Below are 10,403 nucleotides of genomic sequence, written 5' to 3'. Positions count from 1 at the left end.
TAAGACCCAACGACCCTCAGTGTCATTTTCTTGAGAGAGAACTTTACATTTTAACTTCTTGTGACACAAAATGGCCACACCATTCTTTTTGTTAGAGGTAGGAGAAAATAAAACCGTTCCCACCCAACCTCTTTTTAACTTAAGAGACTCCGCCTCAGAGAGATGAGTCTCTTGCAAAAGAACCAAGTCAGGGGTGTAAGAGGCTAGATGGGAAAGCACTCTCTGCCGCTTAATAGGGCTAACAAAACCTTTCACATTCCATGAAATAACTTAAATTAAATCACAATAAAGTGTGTCAGGAACAGAGAAAAGGAATAAAACCAAAAAACGCCACAAAGGAGAATAACGAGCAGAGGAAAGACAAGAGCAAGATAAAAGAAAGTCGAAGAACATGGTGAAAAAGAGAGCAAGGAAAGAGGAAAGCAAGGAAAGGGGCGAGAAAGAGGAGAAGAAGAAGATACAGTACATATCCAAAACGGACGACTGAAGGAAACATACCTGAAGGGGGAAGGGAGATGAGAAGATGACGACGATGGGGTGTGGGAGGATTCGACAAGAACAGCCCTCCGAGCCGGAGAGCAACAACCCACCGCAACAGGACGGATTATGAGGAAGACGGATTAAATGGTATGGAGAGGATTACAAGAGGGTTGGTCAAACAGAGAATCTGGGGAAAGAAAAAAGAAACATGTTATGCAGGGGTCATGGGAAGGTAAACAATACACAAACAAACAATTATATGCAAAAACAGAAACCCCAAACGACAACCATTATGTAATCACATCAGATAGAAGGAGAATCCACTAAGAAGGGAAAAACTCCAGCAAGAACCTGTAAGGAAAAAAGACCAATCAAGTAAATAATCAACCAGTAGGAGGATTGGATGTGTCCATGCCAGCATTAGTCTGAGTGTGGATGAATTTCTTGAGCTCAGCCGGGTCTTGAAAAGTCCAAGTATTGTTCTGGTGAGTTACCTTGAAGGTACAAGGGTGAAAAAGGCCATATCTAGCTCCCATAGAACGTAGGGGAGCGCGAAGAGACAGAAATTCTTTTCTTCTGGCAGCAGTGGCACCAGAGACATCCTGAGAGAGATAGACTCTCTGACCCATCCAAGAAATTTGGCGTTTCGCTCGAGCTGTGGAGAGGATCAGGAGGAGGTCAGTAAATTTAAGAAAGAGGATAATGACCCCCCGCGGTTTGGTGGAGGAGGGGGAACGAGGACCAAGTCTGTGGGCTCGTTGGATACTAAGAGAGGTGGTAGCAGGAAGGTCTAACAACTTCAGGAGGAAAGAAGAGAAGAACGTGACAGGATCATCCCCCTCCAAAGATTCCGGTAGGCCATAAACGCGCAGGTTATTCCTCCTGTTCCTGTTTTCCAAATCCTCAGTATGCTGCTGAAGGGCAAGAAGAGACTTCTCCAAAGAGGAAATGCGATGGGAATTTGACTGAATTTCTGGAACCTGCTGCTCCACAGAAGAAACACGGGCCTCCATAGTTGACCATTTGTCCTCAAAAAGCTGCATCTTAGCGTTAGTCTCTTCCACGAATGGGCGCAAAGCGCGAATCTCCTCAAGTATCAACTCCATAGAGATAGGGGGTGGAGATGACTCAGGTGGCGGAGGAGAGGAGTCCGGCTTCATGCGCTTAGGTAAGGAAACAGGAGGAGAAGATTTGCTGGAAGAAGATTGTGATGAAGAAGAGCGGGAGGGACCTGCTGTCGCCATTTGCTCTATGGAAGGAGACTGAGGAGAATGGCCTGATGGTGAGGAGGAGGCAGAGGAAGGCGGAGCCTTCGAAGGCACAAAGACAAACTTCGGATTGCGAAGCTTGCCCATAGAAGCTTGAAACGTGCCAATGATAGTGAGCGAAAGTCAAATAAGCAAGCCAACACAACAATCTGGGTTCAGAGGCAGGGATTGTCAATATGTCTACATGACCAGACCAGATCCAAATAGCCCAGCGATTATCAGAAATAATAGAGGAGACTTGGAAAGGTCATTGAAAAACTCCTGGATTGAAAATGATGTGAGCAGATATTAGGAGGTGTTTCCACACATAGTAAGCAATTAAATATGGTTGACCAATACCACGTTTAGTACCACATAAGGCTTGGCAGTGGTATCCTCAAGATTGCATATAAGTCATAGAGAAAGAGCCCCTGGTAAAAAATCCATCTCCAAGCGTCACAAAAAGCGTAGAAAACAAATTAAGTCATTTCCCTGAAGGGTTAAAGTAGACATGTAATCCTCGGGGAACAGTTCAAAACCACAGAGATATTCACCTACCAGGGAAGTTGTAATGAGTCCTTCATACAGCTGCTCCTTGAAAAGCGATTGGGAAGTAGGAATTACTCCACATTGTCATGGAAAGCAGAGCGCGTCTGAAAACATGGGAAAAACTTGCTGTTCCAGGTGCGTGCGCCGGTTACAGGCGAGCGTTGCTGAGGAGACAAAATGGCGGGCGTTCTGAGGAGCGCATTCAGCGCGACGAAGATAGCGTGTTTCGAACGCAAGAGGGATCACCCTTGGCTCCCCAGGTGCACATCCCGTTCCGCTAGCTGGACCGTCTCCGTGGTGTTGACAAAAGAGGTTGGAAACTGTTATAATCAATCCGGGTCCATCCCGGTGCGGCGGAGCTCCGGGTCTAAGCGGCCATCTTAATCGGCGTCCAAGCCACGCCCCCCGCAGTGCAAATTTTTATATGTTCTCCAAGCAGGATTTGTTTTAATGCAACATGTCACAAAACGGAAATATCATGAACAGATTAATCAGACGTTAAATTAAAAACAAAAATGAAATACTTAGGCAGGCATCTCGATCGCCCCATCTGCTACATTCATTGTCCTATTAGATGCTATTTTCCATAAAGCAGAGTCACCACTAACATGTGCTGGTAATAAATATGTTGCAGGCGGTAGACAATGAAAGGGCTGAGCCCCGACCAGACATTCTAACTCTAGCATCTCTATATTAAAAAGCATTTCTAGGCAATATCTAGCATGTGAATAAAAGTAGGCAAGATCCACTGATGAATCTGGCAAAAGTCCCCAACGATTTTGTGCACACTTGTTCTCTCACCTCAATGCAGCGCCACCTTGTAGCCATCGGATGTAACTGCAGCTCACAAAATTTTATACCAGAGGGCAAGTTGAGAGGACTCCAAGAGGCAGATGTCCATGGAAAGGGCCTCTCACGACAGCAGGAAGGTTGGATATTTCAAGATGACAACATTTCCTGTCCAACGTCCCGAATGCTCCCAAACGCTCAAAAGCCTCTCACCGGGCAAGCCCTCACCGGGTAGATCTCTGGTTCCCAGTTAAAATCAAATCTTGAGCATGCTAGCGCTAGGATCAAAGAGAGAGGAGAGGGTTAGAGAGCTGCTATCTTGGTAAAGGCCTGAAACTGCTAGTTCCCAAGAGGGTCTGCACTTTCAGTTATGACTGACTGTGAGAGAAGAAGATGAAGATTTTCTGCACCCAGCATACATTGCAGCATGCTTAGGCAAATGAGGAGCGAGACCCACCAATCCCTCGCCGCTTCGCTGAAAGCTCCTCATCTGCATAAAGAGAACACTTTTACAAGGGAGCAGAGTGGCGCAGCGGAAGCGTGCTGGGCCCATAACCCAGAGGTCGATGGATTGAAACCATCCTCTGCTAATGTTACTTGATTTTTCCTCTGAGGACCAATCTTTCATTTCCACGCTGCCAGCATGGAAAAACGCAGGCTTGTGCTAGCTAGGTAAGAAAAGACTTCTCAACTATCTGTCTCTGCTGAAATACAAGAAAGTGATCATCAAAGGATCAACCCCATACTTTGAAAGTAAAGATACCCAATTATAAGCATAAATGACTGGTGGGACCTTCACATGTTTGTCCGGGCACGCTTTGAATTTCATTCTTGCCTTTTTGTTCTGCACTTATCAATCTTCTGGGCATTTCATGGAAGGCACTCTCTTTGTCTTCGCTGCTTTGCTTCCAAAGCTGCCTAAAGATGCTCATATTCACTATTTGTGCTGCTTCTTTCCATTTCTTCTCTTCTGCACAGCTTTATCCTTGGTTTCAATCCCCAGTTTCTTACCGTCTGCAAGAAAATTTCCACTGCTTTTCATGTTGGTATCTAAACCAAATGCACCATTGAAGCTGGTGCAAGATAGTCACTGAACTCGGGGTTGTAATGTCTAGAACTGAGAGCACACATGTCAGAGAGCGTTGGTGGTATAGTGGTGAGCATAGCTGCCTTCCAAGCAGTTGACCCGGGTTCGATTCCTGGCCAGCGCAATGCAAATATTTATATATTCTCCAGGCAGGATATATTTTAATGCAATATGTCACAAAACGGAAATATCATAAACAGATTAATCAGCCGGTATATAAAAAAAATAAACAAATACGTAGGCAGGCATCTCGATCGCCCCATCTGCTACATTCATTGTCCTAATATATACTATTTTCCATAAAGCAGAGTCACCACTCACATGTGCTGGTAATAAATATGTTGCAGGGGGCAGACAATGAAAGGGCCGAGCCCCGATCAGACATTATAACTCCAGCATCTCTAGGTTAAAAAGCATTTCTAGGCAATATCTAGCCTTTCAAAAAAATTGGCAAGATCCCCCGATAAATCTAGCAAAAGTCCCAACGATTTTGTGCATACTTGTGCTCTCACCTGAATGCAGCGCCACCTTGTGGCCATCGGAGGTAACTGCGGCTCTCAAAATGTTTTATCAGAGGCCAAGTTGAGAGGACTCCAAGAAGCAGATGGCCACGGAAAGAGCCTCTGACTGCAGCAGGAAGGGTGGATACTTCAAATTGGCATAGTTTCCTGTCCAACGTCCTCTCACGTCCCAAACGCTCCCAAACGCGCAAAAGCCTCACACCGGGTAGATCTCTGGCTCCCAGGGATCACAGAGAGAAGAGAGGGTCAGAGAGCTCCTGTCTTGGTAAAGGCGTGAAACGGCTAGTGCCGAAGAGGGTCTGCACTTTCAGTTATGACTGACTGTGAGAGGGGAAGATGAAGATTTTCTGCACCCAGCATACCTTGCGACATGCTTAGGCAAATGAGGAGAGAGCCCCACCAATCCCTTGCCACTCCGCTGAAAGCTCCTCCTCTGCATAAAGAGAACACTTTTACAAGGGAGCAGAGTGGCGCAGCGGAAGCGTGCTGGGCCCATAACCCAGAGGTCAATGGATCGAAACCATCCTCTGCTATAATATTTCTTGTTTTTTCTTCTGAGGACCAATCTGTCATTTCCAAGCTACCAGCAAGGAAAAGCGCAGGCTTGTGCTAGCTATGTGAGAAAAGACTTCTCAACTATCTGTCTCTGCTGAAATACAAGAGAGTGATCGCCAAAGGATCAACCCCATACTTTGAAAGTAAAGATACCCAATTATAAGCATAATTGACTGGTGGGACCTTCACACATTTTTCTGGGCATGCTTTGAATGTCATTCTTGCCTTTTCGTTCTGCTCTTATCATTCTCCTGGGCAAAGGCACTCTCTTTCTCTTCGCTGCTTTGCTTCCAATGCTGCCTAAATATGTTCATTTCCACTATTTGTACTACTGCTTTCCATTTCTTCTCTTCTGCACAGATTTGGCCTTGGTTTCAATCCCCAGTTCCTTACCCTCTACAAGAAACTTTCTACTGCTTTTCATGTTGGTATCTAAACCAAATGCACCATTGAAACTGGTGCAAGATAGTCATTGAACTCGGGGTTGTAATCTTTAGAACCGAGAGCACCCACATCATAGGGCGTTGGTGGTATAGTGGTGAGCATAGCTGCTTCCCAAGCAGTTGACCCGGGTTCGATTCCCGGCCAATGCAGTGCAAATTTTTATATGTTCTCCAAGCAGGATTTGTTTTAATGCAACATGTCACAAAACGGAAATATCATGAACAGATTAATCAAACGTTAAATTAAAAAAAAAATGAAATACTTAGGCAGGCATCTCGATCGCCCCATCTGCTACATTCATTGTCCTATTAGATGCTATTTTCCATAAAGCAGAGTCACCACTCACATGTGCTGGTAATAAATATGTTGCGGGCGGTAGACAATGAAAGGGCTGAACCCCGACCAGACATTCTAACTCTAGCATCTCTATATTAAAAAGCATTTCTAGGCAATATCTAGCATGTGAATAAAAGTAGGCAAGATCCACTGATGAATCTGGCGAAAGTCCCCAACGATTTTGTGCACACTTGTTCTCTCACCTGAATGCAGCGCCACCTTGTGGCCATCGGATGTAACTGCAGCTCACAAAATGTTATATCAGAGGGCAAGTTGAGAGGACTCTAAGAGGCAGATGTCCATGGAAAGAGCCTCTCACGACAGCAGGAAGGTTGGATATTTCAAGATGGCAACATTTCCTGTCCAACGTCCTCACGTCCCGAACGCTCCCAAACGCTCAAAAGCCTCTCACCAGGTAGATCTCTGGCTCCCAGTTAAAATCAAATCCTGAGCATGCTAGCGCTAGGATCAAAGAGAGAGGAGAGGGTTAGAGAGCTGCTATGTTGGTAAAGGCCTGAAACTGCTAGTTCCCAAGAGGGTCTGCACTTTCAGTTATGACTGACTGTGAGACGAGAAGATGAAGATTTTCTGCACCCAGCATACATTGCAGCATGCTTAGGCAAATGAGGAGCGAGACCCACCAATCCCTCGCCACTTCGCTGAAAGCTCCCCATCTGCATAAAGAGAACACTTTTACAAGGGAGCAGAGAGGCGCAGCGGAAGCGTGCTGGGCCCATAACCCAGAGGTCGATGGATCGAAACCATCCTCTGCTAATGTTACTTGATTTTTCCTCTGAGGACCAATCTTTCATTTCCACGCTGCCAGCATGGAAAAACGCAGGCTTGTGCTAGCTAGGTGAGAAAAGACTTCTCAACTATCTGTCTCTGCTGAAATACAAGAAAGTGATCATCAAAGGTTCAACCCCATACTTTGAAAGTAAAGATACCCAATTATAAGCATAAATGACTGGTGGGACCTTCACATGTTTTTCCGGGCACGCTTTGAATTTCATTCTTGCCTTTTTGTTCTGCACTTATCAATCTTCTGGGCATTTCATGGAAGGCACTCTCTTTGTCTTCGCTGCTTTGCTTCCAAAGCTGCCTAAAGATGCTCATATTCACTATTTGTGCTGCTTCTTTCCATTTCTTCTCTTCTGCACAGCTTTATCCTTAGTTTCAATCCCCAGTTTCTTACCGTCTGCAAGAAAATTTCCACTGCTTTTCATGTTGGTATCTAAACCAAATGCACCATTGAAGCTGGTGCAAGATAGTCACTGAACTCGGGGTTGTAATGTCTAGAACTGAGAGCACACATGTCAGAGAGCGTTGGTGGTATAGTGGTGAGCATAGCTGCCTTCCAAGCAGTTGACCCGGGTTCGATTCCCAGCCAATGCAATACAAATATTTATATATTCTCCAGGCAGGATATATTTTAATGCAATATGTCACAAAACGGAAATATCATAAACAGATTAATCAGCCGGTATATAAAAAAAATAAACAAATACGTAGGCAGGCATCTCGATCGCCCCATCTGCTACATTCATTGTCCTAATATATACTATTTTCCATAAAGCAGAGTCACCACTCACATGTGCTGGTAATAAATATGTTGCAGGGGGCAAACAATGAAAGGGCCGAGCCCCGATCAGACATTATAACTCCAGCATCTCTAGGTTAAAAAGCATTTCTAGTCAATATCTAGCCTTTCAAAAAATTGGCAAGATCCCCCGATAAATCTAGCAAAAGTCCCAACGATTTTGTGCATACTTGTGCTCTCACCTGAATGCAGCGCCACCTTGTAGCCATCGGAGGTAACTGCGGCTCTCAAAATGTTTTATCAGAGGCCAAGTTGAGAGGACTCCAAGAAGCAGATGGCCACGAAAGAGCCTCTGACTGCAGCAGGAAGGGTGGATACTTCAAATTGGCATAGTTTCCTGTCCAACGTCCTCTCACGTCCCAAACGCTCCCAAACACGCAAAAGCCTCACACCGGTTAGATCTCTGGCTCCCAGGGATCACAGAGAGAAGAGAGGGTCAGAGAGCTCCTGTTCTGGTAAAGGCGTGAAACGGCTAGTGCCGAAGAGGGTCTGCACTTTCAGTTATGACTGACTGTGAGAGGGGAAGATGAAGATTTTCTGCACCCAGCATACCTTGCGACATGCTTAGGCAAATGAGGAGAGAGCCCCACCAATCCCTTGCCACTCCGCTGAAAGCTCCTCCTCTGCATAAAGAGAACACTTTTACAAGGGAGCAGAGTGGCGCAGCGGAAGCGTGCTGGGCCCATAACCCAGAGGTCGATGGATCGAAACCATCCTCTGCTATAATATTTCTTGTTTTTTCCTCTGAGGACCAATCTGTCATTTCCACGCTACCAGCAAGGAAAAGCGCAGGCTTGTGCTAGCTATGTGAGAAAAGACTTCTCAACTATCTGTCTCTGCTGAAATACAAGAGAGTGATCGCCAAAGGATCAACCCCATACTTTGAAAGTAAAGATACCCAATTATAAGCATAAATGACTGGTGGGACCGTCACACGTTTTTCTGGGCATGCTTTGAATGTCATTCTTGCCTTTTCGTTCTGCTCTTATCATTCTCCTGGGCATTTCATGGAAGGCACTCTCTTTCTCTTCGCTGCTTTGCTTCCAATGCTGCCTAAATATGTTCATTTCCACTATTTGTACTACTGCTTTCCATTTCTTCTCTTCTGCACAGATTTGGCCTTGGTTTCAATCCCCAGTTCCTTACCCTCTACAAGAAACTTTCTACTGCTTTTCATGTTGGTATCTAAACCAAATGCACCATTGAAACTGGTGCAAGATAGTCATTGAACTCGGGGTTGTAATCTTTAGAACCGAGAGCACCCACATCATAGGGCGTTGGTGGTATAGTGGTGAGCATAGCTGCTTCCCAAGCAGTTGACCCGGGTTCGATTCCCAGCCAATGCAGTGCAAATTTTTATATGTTCTCCAAGCAGGATTTGTTTTAATGCAACATGTCACAAAACGGAAATATCATGAACAGATTAATCAGACGTTAAATTTAAAAAAAAATGAAATACTTAGGCAGGCATCTCGATCGCCCCATCTGCTACATTCATTGTCCTATTAGATGCTATTTTCCAAAAAGCAGAGTCACCACTCACATGTGCTGGTAATAAATATGTTGCGGGCGGTAGACAATGAAAGGGCTGAACCCCGACCAGACATTCTAACTCTAGCATCTCTATATTAAAAAGCATTTCTAGGCAATATCTAGCATGTGAATAAAAGTAGGCAAGATCCACCGATGAATCTGGCAAAAGTCCCCAACGATTTTGTGATCACTTGTTCTCTCACCTGAATGCAGCGCCACCTTGTAGCCATCAGATGTAACTGCAGCTCACAAAATGTTATATCAGACAGCAAGTTGAGAGGACTCCAAGAGGCAGATGTCCATGGAAAGAGCCTCTCACGACAGCAGGAAGGTTGGATATTTCAAGATGGCAACATTTCCTGTCCAACGTCCTCAACGCTCCCAAACGCTCAAAAGCCTCGCCTTCACCGGGTAGATCTCTGGCTCCCAGTTAAAATCAAATCCTGAGCATGCTAGCGCTAGGATCAAAGAGAGAGGAGAGGGTTAGAGAGCTGCTATCTTGGTAAAGGCCTGAAACTGCTAGTTCCCAAGAGGGTCTGCACTTTCAGTTATGACTGACTGTGAGACGAGAAGATGAAGATTTTCTGCACCCAGCATACATTGCAGCATGCTTAGGCAAATGAGGAGCGAGACCCACCAATCCCTCGCCACTTCGCTAAAAGCTCCTCATCTGCATAAAGAGAGCACTTTTACAAGGGAGCAGAGTGGCGCAGCGGAAGCGTGCTGGGCCCATAACCCAGAGGTCGATGGATCGAAACCATCCTCTGCTAATGTTACTTGATTTTTCCTCTGAGGACCAATCTTTCATTTCCACGCTGCCAGCATGGAAAAACGCAGGCTTGTGCTAGCTATGTGAGAAAAGACTTCTCAACTATCTGTCTCTGCTGAAATACAAGAAAGTGATCATCAAAGGATCAACCCCACACTTTGAAAGTAAAGATACCCAATTATAAGCATAAATGACTGGTGGGACCTTCACATGTTTTTCCGGGCACGCTTTGAATTTCATTCTTGCCTTTTTGTTCTGCACTTATCAATCTTCTGGGCATTTCATGGAAGGCACTCTCTTTCTCTTCGCTGCTTTGCTTCCAAAGCTGCCTAAAGATGCTCATATTCACTATTGGTGCTGCTTCTTTCCATTTCTTCTCTTCTGCACAGCTTTATCCTTGGTTTCAATTCCCAGTTTCTTACCGTCTGCAAGAAAATTTCCACTGCTTTTCATGTTGGTATCTAAACCAAATGCACCATTGAAGCTGGTGCAA

The 10,403-nt window shown here is 45.2% G+C and overlaps 1 non-coding gene across 1 annotated transcript; it reads left to right on the top strand.

Annotated features, from left to right (window-relative positions):
- The first annotated feature begins 5,749 nt into the window (after window positions 1-5,749).
- TRNAG-CCC (transfer RNA glycine (anticodon CCC)) lies at window positions 5,750-5,821 on the top strand. Its single transcript has one exon. It is a non-coding gene; the product is annotated as a tRNA-Gly (tRNA).
- The last annotated feature ends 4,582 nt before the right edge of the window (window positions 5,822-10,403 follow it).

The sequence above is a fragment of the Triturus cristatus genome, chromosome 11 (genome assembly GCF_964204655.1).
Source record: "Triturus cristatus chromosome 11, aTriCri1.1, whole genome shotgun sequence".
Classification (NCBI taxonomy): domain Eukaryota; kingdom Metazoa; phylum Chordata; class Amphibia; order Caudata; family Salamandridae; genus Triturus; species Triturus cristatus.
The sequence above is the reverse complement of the archived record's forward strand: the minus strand, read 5'-3'. Positions and strand labels throughout refer to the sequence as shown.